Below are 18,906 nucleotides of genomic sequence, written 5' to 3'. Positions count from 1 at the left end.
CAGCTATTTTGGAGTGATGTGCAGGTGTATGCATAGCTATCTGTGTGTGTATGGTACCTACAAGATTCATTCCTATTCTCTCAATGTTTAATAGGAGTTATGCACTTTCACATCAGCCTTGAAGCTTCCTTTGATCTGAGACAGTTGCTGCTACTTGTTGCAAATTATTTTGGAAGCTTTGTGAGCTACACATATCAAGCTATGATAACTTTAGTTTTTTTAATATCATTAAAATGCTTAAGCCCTCAAGATCTGTTAGGCTGGTGTTTTGGTTTCCGCAAATTAAATCCCCTTGAAAAAGCTAATTTAGCAACTGAAGCAGATCATCATAGAAAGCATTAAGACCATAAGCAGTAATAGCAAACAATAATGTTAAAATGTAGTCACCGGTTTCCCTTGTGATTTGTTTTGTTTTACAGTTTCTGCATAACATCATCTCACCCAAGACAAACAACCTCATGAAGGGCCAGATTTACCTCCTTGCTGGCACCTGCTATGGCAGCAGCAATGACAGAGAAGACAAAGTTGTTGTCCACTGTCGGTGCTGCAGTGAATGGTGCTACCTGGAGTTCCTGGCAAGCCGCTTCTGGTGGGAACCAATTTGTTGCTTGCTTGCTTGTTTTGTTTACCACCCCCCAATCTGGGCTTCAAGTGGAGGTCCAAAACCAAAATATAGTGACTAAATTTGTTATCTATAGTTCATCTTTAGTTTTATAGCTACCGCTGTAGTTTAATAGCAAGCTGGGAGCTAGAATATAAATACTGTCATTTCCTTCCTGAAACACACATACCTTGATAGAGTAATTTACTTCTATAGGACTATAGTTGAACATATTCTTTTAAAAAGGAGTGAACTGATTGAATGATTCCCTCTCTCCTTGTAGGAAAGTCTCACAGTACCAGTTCTGGGTTGAACAATGTGCTCCAGTGAGCAGCACCCCACCATAGGCATGACTGGAGTGAGAAGCTTTACCAAGGTAGGAAAAAAATCTAAAACCCTTTTACCTAGGTTAGGAAGGGAGGGGAGACTTCAGTACCTAAGTCTCATTTTACCAGGAGTTTAGCCAGAAAAGGATCAGGGACCAACCAAACAAATATGAAACACAGGAAACAGCATTTCTTAATCAAAATATTGAGGATTTGTGGGAAAAATACTGCAGGTTTTCACTGCAGAATTTTACAAGAAAATTCTCCAAAGTGTTTATTGGGTGGAGTTAGCAGATCACATCTTTTGGTGTTCTCAGTACTGGGAGGACTGAAACGAAGGCACGTGAGATTCATGGCAGTTAAAATTCCTGCAGTATAAACAAACCCATCCAATTTGTGAGCATTTCAGTTTGTTTTGTCTTCAAAATTGTTGGTGTTATCCAAAACATTGCATTGGCTCTTTACTTGCAGGATAACAACACTGCCATTCATCTACTTCAGGTATACTGATGACAGCAAATGGGCAAATTTGCAATTTTTAGGATTGTTAACATTTTTTCTGGGCTTACCTAAATTTGTGCAGAGTCATGGTGGGTATTTATTGAATAGTAGCAACATTAAGATGCCACACGTAACTTTTTCTGTAATACAAACTCTGTACATTGTGCCTGAATGACAGAAATCAGGGGAATGAAACCAATGGCTTCTCTTTTTTAAAACAGTCACTCACTAGTGATTGTGGGGAATTCATAACTCCCAAGTATAGACCGTTAAAAAAAAATAAGACAATCATATTTTAGGTGGGTTCTACCATGAACACTTAGGTTATTTTCATCCTGATTTTCTCAGTTTAAAAATTAGAACATTGTCCTTCAAACATATCTGAGATCCCGGTCTTGTTTGTGCTGGATTTTGCTGTTGCTCTTGGGGAGAATTTTGGCCCCATGTTTCAGCTGCTTTGGAGTGCTGCTTTGGGGTCTGGTGCAGGTGATTTTTACTGCCACAGGAAAGGAAAGCATACTTGTTTAGTGAACTGTAATGGAGAACAGACTCACTGTTTCCTGATTTCTGAAATACAAATTCAAACAACACAGATTTGTCCTTTACCCAGGGATGAGTGACAGTAAGGTAAACGTAAGGTAAGTGAAGGCAAATGTAACTGATCCCAAATATCAGTTGTCTATTGTATCTGCAGCACTTTGGAAATTTATATCTATCTGGATATTTATATAAAAAAATAAAAACTTACATAAAAATAAAAATTGTGAACTCTGCTTCAACATAACACAATTCTAAAAACACTCATTTGGGTTTTTAGAAAACCCCGCATGTAATTCAGAAATTAGGCTTTTTTCCACTTATTTTCCTGTTACCCTTCTTCTGTTAAACTGCCTGTTAAATGATGCCTGCTAAACTGTCAATGTCCTCGATTGTAATGACTGCTTTGCTGAAAAGGAAAAAATTTCTCTGTCTACTTGTGAAGGGGATTCAGTTGTCACTTGGTGGTGCAGTCATCTCTCTTCACAGCCCGTTTATTCTGGTGGTTAGCACCCAGCATCTCATCATCACATTTTATTGTATTCTGGTGCACTCCGTGGATCCCACTTTAAGAGGTGTGGCTGTAGCCTTTTTAAAGATTGTAAATTTTCATTATATTGTAAAAAATTGTAGGCATTTTACAGCATTTTAATGCAGGCTTAATTGGGTGTGCAAAATGCAAGTGTAATTACAGTTGTGGAAGAAGCTCTACACAAATAGTTTGGCTATTTAGAGGCATAATTATCCAGATTGCATTCACAAGAATAGTAACTATATATGTAAATCAGTTAAAATGCTTTCTAAATAGCCTATTTTAGTCATCCTAACCTTTTGCATTACATAACCACAATGAAGAACCTCGATAATGGCGTCTACAAATGCAGCTTTCTTTGCTGAGTCTTTCTGTGGGAAACTGAGAAACAGCATACTACCTTCTTGGGTTTAAAAATAAAATAAAAAAATACAAAAAAGCCTGAAAATGCAGCAATGCCTTTTGTGTTACAAGACCTGGAACTTCAAGAAGGTCCTCTGAGACCACAGGAGCCCCCGTTCAGATGCAGGTCTGAGGAGGTGGCACAGGACTGACCAAGCCTGGGGGGAGGGAGCTGCAGGACGAATGTGCTGAATGACACAGGGCAATGAAAGTTTTAGATCCATTCAATTTCCCTGAAATGATGAAAACCATGTTTTTACTCTTCTTCCTGTACTGTACTGCTGTGAGAACAGAACTTGTCCTTGCACAAAGAGCTATTTTAAGATTTACTGGTGAAAATGGAAGTTTTACAGCATTTTAGAGAACATAGATACAGACAGAAGCCTATTTTACATACAAATAAACCACTGATGTTCCTGTTTCTGTCTTTTACACTTTTATCATATTCCAGAGTAGTTCTGGAAAGTGTCTTCACCATGTTTCCTGCAGCTTTTTGCAAACCAACACTTTTAAAGTAAGGTTTTATAATTCAAGAAGAAGAGAACACCAGTCTGGTGATGGCTGGGAATAAATTCTTTGCTGCAGTGAAGCCAGCGAGGTTCTATTCACAGTTGTCATGAAATTGAAACATTGATTCAGATTTATTTTAGTTGTTTCAAGTCTTCATATTGAGTCAAATGTATATCTCATATGCAAGCATTCCAGCTTAAGAATCCCCCTTGGAACCAGAATTTTTCTATTCAGACCCATCACTGGAATAAATTCATTGATAAAATAGCTTGTGTTCTGAAAATGCTGACATAACCATGCTCTAATGCACAGCAGTAGGTAGAGCAGAGCATCTCTCTCACTTTCTTACTGTCTGATTAATATTCTGAATAATGCAGGTTTCTATGGCCTTTTCTTGTCAATTTGTTTCTTGTTAATATTCCCAGTCAAACCAGCTTCCTTGCTTCTAAACTCTACTTTTACATTTGAGCTCAAAATGAGCAATACTCCTTTTTTTAAAACACAATATTATTACACAATACATTAAGGACAGTACACGCTTTTTAGGAGGGCTAGAAAAAGAATTGCCAATTCTGGGCTGAAGGAAGGTGTGTTTTTTTTTTCTTTTCCCCACAAAAAAGCCCACAAACAAGGAAAATCCCAGCAACAACCAACTGCCCTTTCTGTTCTCCCCAGAACTTCACATATCACAAAATGGTTCTGTTTTCATTGGAAAATGTTTTACTTGCATCAGAAACGGAGCAGCTTTTGGGTGTCTCCCTATATTTGCGACTTAAAATACTTCAAACCAACCCCAAACCCAAAGCAGTGGCTAAAGAACTCCTTTTCTCAGTTTCCAGCCAATCTTAAAGCCATTATTTAAAAAAAAAAACATTTATCAGCTAATCATTTTTTGAAATAAAAGTCTCTTTACCATAAAAAAAAAATTAACATCTTCTATCCAACTCAATTTATGAATTGATGTAGTAACAATAAAGTAATACAGAAGCCTGTGTAAGTATAACCATCTACTCTGATACTTTTAAATTATTAATGGACTTTAATATTAAAATATTAATAATTTTTATTATTAAAAATGACACTACTTTTAAACTTAAAATAGCTCTTTGAAAGGTCTTAACCAAAGAATATAATTCAAATACAATTTCTACCAAAGGACCTAATTAAAAAAAATATATATTTAGTAACATGGCTTGACCAGCTTCAGCCAGGGGACGGTGGGTATTCAGCTGAGGGTGGGGAATGCGCAGGTGTTTGTGTGCCACTTATTTGCTCAATTAGAGCACAGCTTGCATGTTAAGACATAAACAGACAATTAAGCCTGGAAGAGGAAATTTTGGCGCAGTGGAAATTTCTTCACTGGTTAAAAAAAAAAAAAAAAAAACTTTTTTTTAACCTCCAAATACATATAGCGTCGGCAGTAAAGAAGTTACAGTAGTCATGCAATCTATTACTCTGAAATCATCACTTATTTGCCACTAATGGAGTCATTGTGCTGCTCTCTGGCTGTACGCAACAAAGTGCACAGTATCACAGCTGCATAAAGGAGCCATGTTTTCTGTTTGTATAAGCCTTAGCTATAACATTTGATTATCAAACAATACTAAAAATAGGAGAAAAGAACATTCCTGACTATAATGTTTATTGGTTAAATCAGAGGATGTGGTGACTGCACGTTTTAAGAACATTTTGAATATATCTTTTTTTTTTTAATTTATTTTCTGTTGGCCTTTGTTTTGAATATATCTTTTTTTTTTAATGTTTATTTTCTGTGGGCCTTATTCTGGTATTCCAGTGATGTAAATTTGTTGATTGCAGTAGGCAGATTTATAATAAAAATAGTGCAATTAGATGATGGCCCGATAGCCAAAGAAGTGTTAAAATCTTCAGAGAATGACTAAATGATCCATTATGTTTTGGCAACTGCAAACTCATTTCCTACCTGCTGTTCGTTTTGTGGTTGCGATGAACCAATTATTTCAGCTAATGTGGGAAACAGTCCATTTATGAGAATCCATCAAGAAATCATTATTCTACTAGAAGCAATGTGCTTTTTTTAAAGAGAATTGGAGAGTATGGATTCAAAAATATTTTCTCACTTTACTCAGGGCGGGGGGATAGGGAGGAAGGGGCTGGGCTGGAGGGCTGGAGCCATGTTCTTTGGAGTTTTTACTGAGCAGTTTTCTCATCTGAAATGCACTAGATGAGGGTCTATGTAGTACAGTATACAGCATCTTATTCCATCTCCAGGCACAGGGTACGGCAGCACGGTCAGGAGCCTGAAAGCGCAGCAGCTTTGGCTGTTATATATGATATATGTATTTATTTATCTGGCTATATATAATGTCTATGCATAGCTATCAATCTTCAAACTGTGCCTCACTGCCCTGCACCAGGCTCTTTGTTAGTGCTGCATGCTGGAAAAAAAACAATACATAAAAAGTTATATAGATTAAAGCTCCCATTAGTTGCTACTTAAAGAAGGCTCAGCATGTTCCTACAAAAATCTGAGACAATCTCATTATTGCTATTTCTCTTTTTCTGATGTAGTTTCATGATGCCTCTGCCAGAGGTTAGTCGTGGCGCCCTTGCATTAAGCTCAATATGAGCATGGCAAATGAGGATTTTTTTCCCCGTATCCTCACCAAAGGCATAAACAAGCGAGGAAGCAAGCAAACCCCAAGCTTATATGTGGGCCTCAGTTTGCCCATGACAGACATCCTGTTCGACCTGTGCATCTGTGCTTCGGGAGTACAGCAAAGCTTGTCGATGGCAGAAAACCCAAAAGCCCGTGTTAAGGGTGCACCTGTGTTATGCAAAACCAGTGAGAGTGATGAAGCTTGTCCAGTGCGCTCAGCATTTGTTCCTTTGTGCTTCCAGCTTTCTTTCTCCCAGGCTTTAATGTAAGAAGCTGCACGCTGTAATACTGAAAATGCTTTCCCTGCTTTACCCAGGATCCATTGCTTCAATGGGCCAATTCTCCATAGGCTCCCCTCTCACACTTGCAGCAAAGACAAGGTTTGCCCCAGGCTGACTTGCCAGGGTGGTTCTGGTACCTTCCCACTCTCAAACGAGTGCGTACAGTGAATAATTACTGACCTTTTTTCCCCCATACCTCAGTGCAGGGATGAATACACCGGGTTGCCTCCTGGAGGGACTCCTTTCTAAACTACACTAACCCATGACCAGAATAAATGATTACAGACCTCTCTGTGCCACCGAGGGCTTTAATCAGTACAACGTGGCACTGCCAGAAGCCTTCCTGATGGTAAATCAAGGCAATGCAGCAACTCAGTTTTTCACTGCCTCTGTTATTAAATGAAAGCTCACTGGGATTTTTTTTAGGTTACTGCTTCCTGATTCTGCAATTTGAGCAGCTGGAGGAACCAGCTGTGCCCTGGGGCAGTGGCTGAAGGGAACATAGCAGCTGACCTCTGGATGTGTGCAGGGTGTCAGGTGCCGCTCACAGACCACTGTGATTTTGAGGCCTAGGGACTTAACATGGTTAGGGGTCTGCCTCATGCTAGCACAAACCCTAAATAAAAGTAAGTGCGCTGTAAAGCCTCAACAGAGTCACATGGGAAACCAAAAAATTATACAGTAATAAACAGGCTGGCATATCTTTTTTCTAGAGAACGCCACTGTTCAGCATAAATAGCTGTAATGCTATTCGGAATGGGATTACGTGTCCACTCTTCTGGAAGAAATGCAGCAGCAAAGCAAGAAAACGAAAAACTCAGTGACAACTGCACATCTTCCCCAAAGCGTTATCTCAGAAAGAGCAACACATAAGCCCCTAAAGGCTCTTTTTGCTCAAGAAAAGAGGCCCTGCCGTGCAGCTGGATAAAATAGGGTTCTTCACCTACCCTCGCGCTGACTCAGAAAGATCAAACCCTAGTACCTGGAACGCAGTGGTTCCTTGTACATTTGTTTTTCCTTCGTGTAAATTGGTTCTTTTGACAGAAGAAAAGCAGATGAATCTATGCGCATCTATGTGCTTTCTTTTGCTTATATCTATCATTTGCTTTTTACTATTTTTAGGAAAAAATATTCTAAATTCCTTTATATTGGATACTTTGAGCTGCATCTTGCATCAAATACTAGAAAATCCTATCCTAAAAATGCCCTACCCATTCCACAGCAAGTTACTGTGGATAACTTGGCTGTAATTGGGAATGAACTTGGAGGCCCAGTATGGCTTGGGCCAGGACCCCCCCGTTAGGGGTGCGTGGTGCACCTGGGCAGGGCCATCAGTGTCCTCCAAGCCCTGGCATCACCCCAGTTACACCATGCTTTCCTCAGACATCAAACCCAATTCTTGTTAGGGACACCCAGCTGAATCCATAGAGTTCACACATTACTCAGCTGCAACAAGAAATGTATACACAAGTAAAACAAGAAATTAAACTTGGCTTAGGACAGTTTCCCCTCCCTTTTATTTATTTTTGTCTTCGATAAAATAAATGTAAACCTCCTTACTTACCTTAGTGTTCTCCACAAAAACTTCATTTTCTGTGGATATGAATTAAATATTTTTTTTTTCAAAAAAGCTCCTTTATGAAAGCCAGGTTTAAAGAACACAATTACTGCTGAAGAAACCCTACAGAATGTGAATACCAGTTTTGTGCAGATTAAGAGACAGTATTTCCTGAAGAAATAGGTTACAGTTCCAAATGCCATGATTTTAGTGCTTTTTTTCAGAGTACCACTAACAACTTTTCTGTCTGCAGAAGCAGGTAAGGAAACCAAGAGCAGCAGGGCTTGTGTGTCACAAGCACTCTGTGATGCGTTCAGCACAAGATTTATACCATTTGCAAGCCATGAATGTGGCCTAGGTCACCAACAAAAATTTCCCAACCTCTCCGTTGAGAGGAAAAACTCCCTATTGAGCTTTGTGAACAAGTGAACAGTCCTCATTTGCAGTCCCTTAGAAAGAAGGGCTCTGCAACTAGAATATATTACAGAAATGTCATGCAAAGCACAGATGCTAAAAGGGCTCACAAGACAGATGGTTCAAGACTTCTTTTGGAGTTGGCCGGATTGTCTTTAACAAGAAAACATTTTTCTGAAGGCTGGAATGTTTTACTCAACATTCCCCAGTTTTCTTGGGTCCAGGCTGCTTTGATGTAGCAGGTTACAGGAACGTTTCCTAGTGCTCTCTGCAAAGCAGTTCTAGCTCAGGTCTCCGCCAGATTCTGGGTAGTGCGTCTCATCTTGGGCCACTTTCCTGTGGCAAGATAGTGACTCTGCTCAGCACCCCTATCACTACAGCAGAAACGCTGTGGCAAGTCAGATCCACACATTAATGCCTCCCACACTTACCTACCATTGTTTGACCCAAAGAGCTCTTCCGAAATCAAGGCACTGACACTGCCACCTGAGAGCCGGCCTTAAACCATTCCTTTTCAGCCCAACACAGACAAGAGCCACAGTGTTGGCACCAACAATACCTGCAGAAGAAAAAAGGTCATTTTTGGTTCTGGTTTGTAATCTCTGGGCAAATGCTGGATGTTTTCCCCTTTCGGTGATGCAAGCTGATTTTTTTGTCATGCTGTGGAAGAGCTAAATTCACTTGCTGGCAGGGCAAGGTCAGTAACATAATTTCCCTGGACATCTTAACCCCAAACTGTTAACTGGAGCACACTGCGGAACTATTACGACATCTGGAGCAAAAATGCATTCACCTCAGGCCTGTTGCGGCGTTCAGCCTGGCAGTGTCCTCACCAGCTGGTTCCTTCCAGCTGGCTGCCCTTTCCCTGCAGAACAAGCTAGCTTTATTGCTGAGAGGCAGACGTATGGGTTGGGTATTGCACAGACATGTCCAAAAGCAAGGGCAGAAACTTTCCATAAATGCTTCAGGTCATCACTCAGGATGAGCAGAAGGGAACAAACTTTATTTTGAAAGAAGTCCAGAAAAGATGGCACAGCTCACACTGCTTCAGCTGTGAGGTAGCTCATACTGGCCTCCTCTGAATATGTGATGGGTGCCCAGCTCACCTAAATACTGCCATTTGGGGAGAAAATACTACTCTCAGTCTGTTTGGGCCTCACAGTGGAGGTACCAGCGTCTCTTCATCTCTGCGAGCTGTATGCAATGACCTGTTAAGCCAGTGGTATAAAGCAATCTCTGAATTTGGCCTTTCCTGTGAGGACTTCATATGCTAGTGTCTTTTTATTTCAGGAACAACGCTGTTCATAAATCAGTTCTCTCCTAAAGGACTTGGGGAAAATACAATATTATCTCAATTAAACAAAAGTGTTTTTCTGCAGATCTATCACTCCAAATGGAACAGAATGACAGCCACATCAATGTACGTCCTGTAATTCAGAAAATGCATTCAAAAATGTTTCATCTAGATTAAAACCCTATTCCTCCAGCCAGCGTCATTTTCAATTTATGGCTGGGGAAAAGCAGGGGGCTGCAACTAGCTGTTACTGATTAGTCACCCATGTTTTCTCTTTGTTTATCTCACACCAACAACATTGGGTATCTGATCCAAACGCTCACTGGAATGCTACACAAAATGTTGGTGCATTGATAAATGCTTGTTTTTTTTTTAACTTCTGGGCAAGTCAGTCTAGTACAAAGATGGGTGAAGGAAAGGCTAACCATATATAACATGATTCAGAGAGCAGGTGGATGGATAATTTGCAACACAGATTGTAAACCCTTGTGCCATTTTAATGTGTCATTATAGTAATAGGAGATTTATGCTAGCAATACTTGCAGGTTTTTGCCAAAAGCACACACTGCCTAAATTGAGACTATTGATGTAGTGCTCTCATCATTTAAGGTGCATTAGAGACACTATAAGAAGAAAAATGTGGAGAGGGACATTGGGATGCTATTAGTGAGTTGCATATGAAATTAAATGGGAAATGAGCAAAACTCCATCTCATCATAGCACAAAACTTCTGTCTCTGCATGAAAATAAAATCATTCTTATTCCACTTGCACGCCGTATGCTGGTAATTTGCACAGCACTGAGTGGTATTATTCATTCAATGTGGCTAATATTATTTATGGCATTTTGAAAAAAGCCTATTTAATTGCCCATAGATAGCATAATCTCTCTAGCAAATATCTCCCAAATGGAGACCTGGACAACACGAACTGTGCAATACTCTGCTGATGGCCCATGCTATAAAGGTCCCTGTAGTCTGTATATGTATATGTGAGGATTTGGAGTCCAACCACATTTCAGATGGGGTGAGACGACAGTTCAGGCATTAGACAGTAACAGTATAGTTGGCTGGAAAGTTATGTTTTTTATCAGAGGGAATCATGCCATATGTGTCTGTTAAAAAAAATAAATAAATCCAAACCTAAATAATTTCAACTAATAACAGCAAACAGCCTGGATCTCTCTAAACATAAAAAAGAAGCTTAAACATTTTGAGTTTCTTACAAAGCAAACAAACAAACAAACAAACAAAAAAAGTCCACCAGATAGGAAGAAAGAGAAAGAAGGAAAAAGGAAAGAAGAAAAAAAAAAGAAAGAAAAAAGGCAAGAGCAAAACTTGTTACTTGGCCAAGTATGGCAGCACTGTAGGTCCCGGTATCCCTGCAGTCTGATAGAGACACGTCTCCAGTTATCTATATGATATTTTCAAATGACCTCAGTGGAGCACATGCTCTTAGCTACAGGTAGGCAAGAGTCATTTTGTGTTATATTGTCCTTTTTTACACTGTATTCATGCACATTATTTTCTCACAAATTAACAAAGCCACAGGATTACTGGGAGAGGTTGTGTAAAGTACTTTTCCCTGAGCAGTGAGTAGTTTCAGTAACATATCTGTCAAATGAGAGGCATTTCCTCTTGCATAGTGCTGCACAAAAAGAGGTTCAAGGAGAGAATAAGACAGAAAAAACACTTGCTGTTTGTATCATAAGCATTACTTTCCCCCAACAAAAGCAGAACTTTGGCGAAAGTCAAATCCACCCATGAGAGCTAGTGTCAGAGTAATAAAGGCAAATATTGCAAAGGAAAATTTGGATCCTGGCCTAAAGAAGTTGAATATGAGTTTTAAAGGTACATTGTAAGTCATCTGATGGATGGTCCAGTGAGAGCAAGAACAACCTGGCTGCTTTGGCTCTGAACTTGGCTCTGGAGAACTGGGTTTAGTTCACAGCTCAGCCACAGGCTAAAATATTGGACATGTGCGTGCCCTCTTTTCCCTTCTGTAATAAGGGATTATTTCTTCAGTACTTCACACTGGTGAGAAAAAACAGAATTCATTAACCTCTGTGTGTTCTCACATGCTCCGATCACAAAGGTCATATATAAATTACACTCTAAGAGTAACTAGTTGTTTTAGTGGGTTAGTGTAAGTATTAACACACCATGAAATATTGGTGTTAAAATCAGCAGCTGATGAGAAATTCAGAAAATCCCCCCTTTCCTTCGCAAGCTCCGTCATTAAACATTTGCTTGTTTGCATTTGATTATGTTGAAAAATTTTGCATTGCAGAGTCCTGATCCATAGTTCTCTTTAATCACAATTTATTGTGATTTTGATTGCTTTCAATTCCTGCAGACATTTTGCTACCTGTCAACAAACACAACAGAAAAGAACTTTTGAAACTATGCATCAAGTCTGCAGTTATCAGAAAGCAGCTGAACCACTGAAGTGGGAGTCGTACGGCACTGTTAGAGGGGGGCATTTGCTCCCCTGAAGTACACAGAGATATTGATCCAAAAATCCTGCAAGCAGCAGTTTTGGCAGCAGCTCCTCTACGTAGGTGTTTAAGAAGGTAAAACAGATTGTCTTCTGGCAAGTGGTGGTACTGAGACTCAGGCTAAAATTTATTCAACACTAACAGGTGAACCTGAATTTCTACCTGCCAGTTTCTCACCTGTCTCCTTTTTAAATACAAAGAGTTGAAATCCAAAACTCTTAATCTAATTAGACCTTGAGCTTTTGTGAACTCGTCTGTATCTCTGCTCTACATTTTACAGTTAGGCAATTTCTGTGAATGGGTCTAATTAAAATATGAAGCAGCATGCAGTGTGTCCAAACATGAAACAGAAGTATCTCCATGTGGGTTTTTTTTGTGTTTTGTTGTTGTTGTTGTTGTTTTGTTCTTTGTTTGTTTTTCAAGTACCACAGGGAGAAAAGGCAAGAAAAGTGCTAACATTAAAAAATGTTATTGAACACTTTTATTCGAATAATGATATGCTGTGTGGGAGTAACCATGTATTTTGCTGTGGTCTTTTCTGGCTCCCAGCAATGACCTCCTTCTAATTTTCCAGTTCTTCCTTTTTGAAAAAGAATGGTCCTTGAGTATGTTTCTGCTCATTGCTATGGCTCGTGCCCACAGAGCAGAGGCTATTACAAACTTCAGTTGTCTGTGGAGGCTTACACTGAATCAAACACAATCATACCTTTTTTTGCATTAAAATATCAACCTTTGTTAAAGAAAAACATGACACTGCTTCCCAAACTCTGGAGAAGCTCTGAAGACATTCTGAGAGTTGCATGGGAAATCTGAAGAGATGTACAAGGGAAATTGCCTTTACAGCTGTAGAGATGAATCATACACATTCAATTTTCCACGTAACTGCAGCTTTCAGTGAAACACCCCTGTGTTGTTGTCCCAGTCTCACTGTAACCATTACCCATGCTCCTCCTGATGCTCCATGTTACCTGCAGTACGTTTAGGTACAGACATTTGGGTTTTCAAGCACATGACTTTCCAATTAAAGCCAATGAAGGCTCTAACCTGAATTACTGCTGTTGTTCCTTGTGATTTTTCATGTCTTACAGTTATTTTTTTTCTGATAGCACCAGTCACAACATTGCACATCATGGGATTGTAAGACGATTCCATTTTTATTAAAAAGAAAATATTTAAAGATATCATGCAAAGATTGAAATGATGAGTGCAAAAAGCTGAACATCCCAACACCTACTGTTTCCTAAAAGCATGTGAGTTTTTGATGCTTCAGTTACAGCGATTTAATGCTTGGAAGTGTAGGGAATGATGAAGATGTCAGCCCAGAGCCTAGCTCTAGGGTTTGCTGTAACCAGAACACTGAGGAAACTACTTTTCTACTGTCACTTTTTTTTTTTTTTTTGGCTGCTTTTGTTCTCTGTTGGGGTGAGGAGATATTTTTAACCAAAACCCCTTTTGCTGTGAATAACTACTGAACTAACACAATTTAGCCATCTTTCCCTATACAGGAGTTCCCCACGGGGAAAAAATAAAAAAAAATAAAAAGCCCACAAAGGAAAGAAGGCAAATGAATGAAGTGTCCCAGCTGTAGGTCCTGCAGTGTTTGTACTTGGGCTGTGTGTCTCATGCACCAGTGCTGGTGCTTGGCCATCAGTCCTGCTTGCCTCAAACCAGGAGGAGTTAGCAAAAAAATACATGGGACGGGGATTTGCTAAAAAGTTCTCACTGGCCTTAAAATATTTTCATCCCAACTAAGTACCTGCTGTCCACGTGAACAAGTAAAATTCTCAGTGAAACGCAGACCACACACTAGAAGTTGTGAAAGAAACTGGATTCACTTATGATGCCACGTGTTGATTATTGCAACCTGCTGATTTCCCTCCACCTGCACAAGCCTTAAAATTCACGCTGTCCTTCATGGTCACATCACCGTGATGGCATTGCCATTTGGGACATGGAAATGGATTTGCTACCTGAGTCAAAGCTTAAGCCACACTCTTTTATAAATCCAGATGCGAAAAAAAAAAAAAGCTTCAAAATGACTTTGTTGGTAGGTTACTTCAAATTTTTCTTCACATTGATAGCTGAAATACTCAATGGCAGATCTAGTCGAAATGCATAAATACAACATTTCTCAGTACTGCTCACTGAGAATATACAGTGAATATTTTGAAACTACTTCCCCTTGCTGTTTTCTTGATTCATGAGTCTTAACATATTGGGCACTAGCTACCAAATCCCAGTCTCTTTAAAATTCAGCGGGAGTTTTTATTATTGACCTCAGTAAAGCTGGGATTTCAACTGCATTTTAGGGAGGTCACCAGTTCCATATTTAAAGTCAACTGGAGTTGGACTACACTGTCCCAGAGCAGCTGAACCGCTGAGCTGCCTTCAGTTTGTGCTAGCCTGAACGACAGCTCATGTTTTCAGATAGGTCTCCAGCCCACACAAATTACAGCTGCTCCATAGTTTGTATATGAACAGCTTTCAGATCTTGGTTTTGCTAAGCATTATGGAATGAGATGCAGATTTGATCCTATTCTTGACTTTTTTTTTTTTCCTTTACTTTGGTCACAGCATAATATGCAGAGAGACTCAAAGTGATGACCTTCAAATGAGGTACCCAAATGAGGTTACACAGCTGAGACTGATTACTTTTCCCATCAGGATACCTGTCATGGTAGTTTTGGTGATCTCTAGACATCCATTTCTCGGCTTGTTTTCCAATAATAGGAGAAATGGACCACACAACAGAATGATGAAGGAAATTAAATTTAAAAAAAAAAAAAAGAGAAGCATGAGGTGTTTTACTACAAAATACCTTGGATCTGAGCAACCCTGAACATGCTGATGAATTTAGACAACCAGCTTATCCTGCACCTTGTAATGATGGTTCCAACTGAATTGAAGGTTGGAAGTGAATCTTCCAGATTTTGCGAGAGTTCTACTTGACTGAACTTTACAGCAGGTTCTTTCCAAACCATGTCATGTGTCTTGGTTTTGACAGGAACAGAGGCTGACGGAACTTTGCATTCATGGCCTCTTCTTTGCATTTTAAAGCTGAAAATTACTGGGATATTTACCTCTGTCCTTAACAGAAAATGTGCATCTGGGCCTCACTACAGCCATTGGCAACAACCCCACTAATTTTACTGAAATGGGACCAAATAGATACAAAAAATTATTTTTTCCTGATGAGCTGTTGGGGAGCAGAGCATCCACTGCTGAAAATGTACTGTTCATCTGATAATAACAATCAATAGCTAGTGAGAGCACTCAAAGAAAGAGAGAGCCTAAAGCCGGTCTCGTGCTGGCACAGCATACAGCCAGACAAAAAGCTAGCCTGAACCTGAGGAGTACAGACTCCACTGAAAACAGCACACACACAGGGCGATCTGCTAAAAAAGGATTTTTTTTTTCCCCCTAAGTCCTCCCAGGTTCAAAACCAGCTCAACTGAAAAGTGAAATTATATAGAGTAGCTCGAATTCTGCTGTCCCATCCGGAATAGCAAGAGACAAAACTGGGAAGAAACAGAATGATCACTTTAGCAACACAAGTTATGAAGCAAATGAACCCTCCCTCTGCTCTGTGTGCAGATATCTATACTCTAAGCAGAATAAATGTAACTGAACGTGGTGGTACAGTGTGTCCTGGAGGTTTATTTCCGTGGTCCCACTGAGCCTCTGGGGACATATTAAGGAGTAATGGCAGATGCATGCAGGTCATTTGACTTGCTGCAATGATTCTGGCAGCTGGACAGATGTGTAAGGACTGCAAGAGTCAACTCTGTAATGGTAAGGCACAGTCGACTAAACTGGATAGTTCTGGGAACTGAGCTTGCTTATATGATTTTAAGTGGTTTTAAAAATTGAATATTAGCAGGTAATAGTTATACAGTTATGAGTTCAATTAACACTCTGGACAGCTTTTTTAGTACAGACTGGTTAAATCTAAATAAAATGATTGAAGCCTGTTTGTTCCAATGCCCATAAGCAATTCTTTTTTTTTAAACTGCGTTTGCAAAGCCACTTATTTTAAATATCTGACTTCTATATGCACTGATACTCCTCTCAGGAGACTAACTAGCAGAAAAGAAAAATAAGCAGTGACACTGCTCTTACAGTGGATCCAATCTCTGAACTCAGTGAGGTGCTGCCAGTATTTTTGGCAGAGAACTCCAAAAAGATCGTGCCTAAAGCTGCGGAGCTGAGAGGTGAAGAGAGCAGTAGGTGTTGCAGCGGAGCTGACCTGCTCTCAGGAGGCAATCCACTTTGAGGACACCCACTGGCTCAGGCTAGTGATAACTGAAAATATGAAGTGCCTAAATCATGTAACCTGATGTGGTGCCAGTAGATTAATAAATATGATGATGCAGATCTGCTGCTCCCTGTCCCTGTTACTCTATCACAAAGTACAAATTCATCTAAATCAGAACTGGGGTGCAGTCATCAATATTCTGAGGTGTTTTCAGAGCTGAGTATTTATTTCAGAGACTTGCCCTTCCTGAACAGAGTATTGGTTCCCTGGTCCTTTTTAGAAATTAGCTAAGTTCCATCCCAAGCAAAGAACTTATCCCAAAATCTTTATTAACCTCATAGGATAATATTAATCAATGTCTTCTGTAAGCTCCTGTGAGCTCTCTCTGTCATTTCTCTAGTAGCCTTCTAGAAAATATTGGAAAACACATCCACACATATCCTTCAAAACTCAAAACTAATGTTTGATTAAGAGAAGAAAAAAAACAGGAGTTTGCAGAGAAAGAAGGAACATCTTTGTTTGTTGACAGCAATAAAATGTAACTTGTCACCAGAGTTGATATGCTGTATTAATGGCTCTTTTGTGAAACCACAGAGCTGAATGTTATAAATATTGATGTGAGCACACTGCTTCTGGAAGTGTGTGATAGATGAATTTTTTAACATGAATACAGAATTGTCTTCAGTGTTTGTATAACTTGGAATTCCAATATCCTCTTTTAATTGGAAGCCATTGCACTCACCACCAGGAACAATTTATGCTGCTGATGCTGCAGACAGAGCAGGGAAAAATATTCCTACCTACATCTGATAGCCACAGCTGTCAGCATCTGTAAGGAACAAAACTGAGGGACAGATCTCCAAATGAGCTGCAGTGCTACTGTGTGTTGTTGGGCTTCTTTACTTTTTGGTATATAAATGTCCTGATGCTCACAGTGACAGCTTCGTTGCCATGGTTACTTGTGAGCCAGCCTCTCCTGCTGTCTGAGGAGCCTGGGTCTCCTCTGTACTGGATCTGTCCACATGGGCCTTGCCTTAAACAACTCCGCAGAGACTGGGGGATCAAATGTCACAAATCAGCATCTGACCCTCAATATGCGTTTATGGGGAAAAGGATGTAACAACGTTCCTGATTCTTCTACAGAGATGAAAAAAAGTATCACCCTACCCTCACCAGGCTTTAAAAAATGCTTAAAAATTCCTTCTACATGACAAATGTTCAATTCTTTTGAGGAAGGTGAGGGCAGAGAGACTGCCTTTGATGTAAATGCTCAAGTTTCCCTTAAGAGCTCCCATACCAATGTACCACTTCATGTGCACTTCAAACTGCTGCTCCCATATTCAGGGAGCTCAAACTGGTTCTATCCCAGCACACACTGTGAGGTGACAGGTAAGTGAGGCTTGCTGAAAAAGTGCATGTGCCAAAAGAAAGTCAATTTAAATCCAGGAGAGACAGAGCTAAAAAGGTAATGCATGTGAACAACTAGCACCAGCTGCTGCCATAAAGGGGCTAAATTAAAGAATAAAGAACATTAATTTTAGATAAGATCTAAAGCAATATGGGATTTTCAACACCCCATTGTGCAGAGACTGCATTAGGAAAGAGTAAGAGACTCCTTTTCCTACAGTCCTGTACAGGCACAAGCCTCTCTAAAGTCAGTGGCACTGTCACAAGCCAAAAAAAACACACCCAAAAACCAAAACAACCAAAACAAACAACAAAAAACCCTTATTCAACTTCAAACATTTGAAGAATAGGAGAAGAACAGGAGGAAAGAAACAATTTTCTCCTCACTTTGCAGATCGGACCACGGCACAGATAGCTGGTCATGACTTACCTTTTTTTCTAACAAGCCCTTCTGTTGAACACCGCAGTGAGCACTTGGAATCGGATGGCAGGGACGGAGATGTACAGCATCATCCAGCAGAGCTGCAGCATGGTGGCTGTGGCATCAAATACTGGTCCACAGAATGCCCTGATGTGATTTGCATTAGTCCTGTCACTGATGAAAAACAAAGAAAAAAAATTGAAATAAGCCAAGGAGGTGAATATGAGAACCAATTCTATAGGAAATTCTAAAAAAAACATGAGCAGTTTTGGCCTGTCCAATTGTACTGTATCACAGCAGACTGTGAAGGTCACAACCAATTTTGGGGTCTATGATTACTGCTTTTAAACAGATAAACTCTAGCTTATAATTCAGCAAAGGTAACACACACTGTTTTGAAAAGATAAAAAGCACAATGATAAAAAGGAGCCTTCCATTTGTGAGATGCCATTTCCCAGCTTGCAAGTGGGACACTGAAAGATGAAGTGATTTGGTCAAGTTCATAGGGGAATTTGTAACAGGGCTGGAGACTGAGACCACAACACCTGATTGCTTTGCTGATATTTGAGCTGCAAGAGCAAACGCTCCAACTGAAGTGACTTGTAAAAGAGCAGGGATACCAGATCTGTAGCATACAGGGAAAATAAAAGGCAAAATACGTTCCGAAGTATTTACAGCATAAAAAATGATAGCAACACATTTCAGGTGTTGATGGGCGTTGGCTTTATATAGG

At 39.8% G+C, this 18,906-nt stretch overlaps 1 long non-coding RNA gene across 2 annotated transcripts; it reads left to right on the top strand.

Moving 5' to 3' along the window:
* The first annotated feature begins 238 nt into the window (after positions 1–238).
* On the top strand, positions 239–12,375 carry LOC118257463 (uncharacterized). Of its 2 annotated transcripts, none has more exons than XR_004781605.2 (3): positions 239–589; positions 885–977; positions 11,949–12,375. It is a non-coding gene; the product is annotated as an uncharacterized LOC118257463 (long non-coding RNA). The 2 variants fall into 2 exon arrangements; XR_004781606.2 differs by lacking the exon at positions 11,949–12,375 and adding an exon at positions 7,042–7,191.
* The last annotated feature ends 6,531 nt before the right edge of the window (positions 12,376–18,906 follow it).

Source organism: Cygnus atratus, chromosome 3 (genome assembly GCF_013377495.2).
Source record: "Cygnus atratus isolate AKBS03 ecotype Queensland, Australia chromosome 3, CAtr_DNAZoo_HiC_assembly, whole genome shotgun sequence".
NCBI classification, from domain to species: Eukaryota; Metazoa; Chordata; class Aves; order Anseriformes; family Anatidae; genus Cygnus; species Cygnus atratus.
This window is presented reverse-complemented; position numbering and strand designations above follow the sequence as displayed.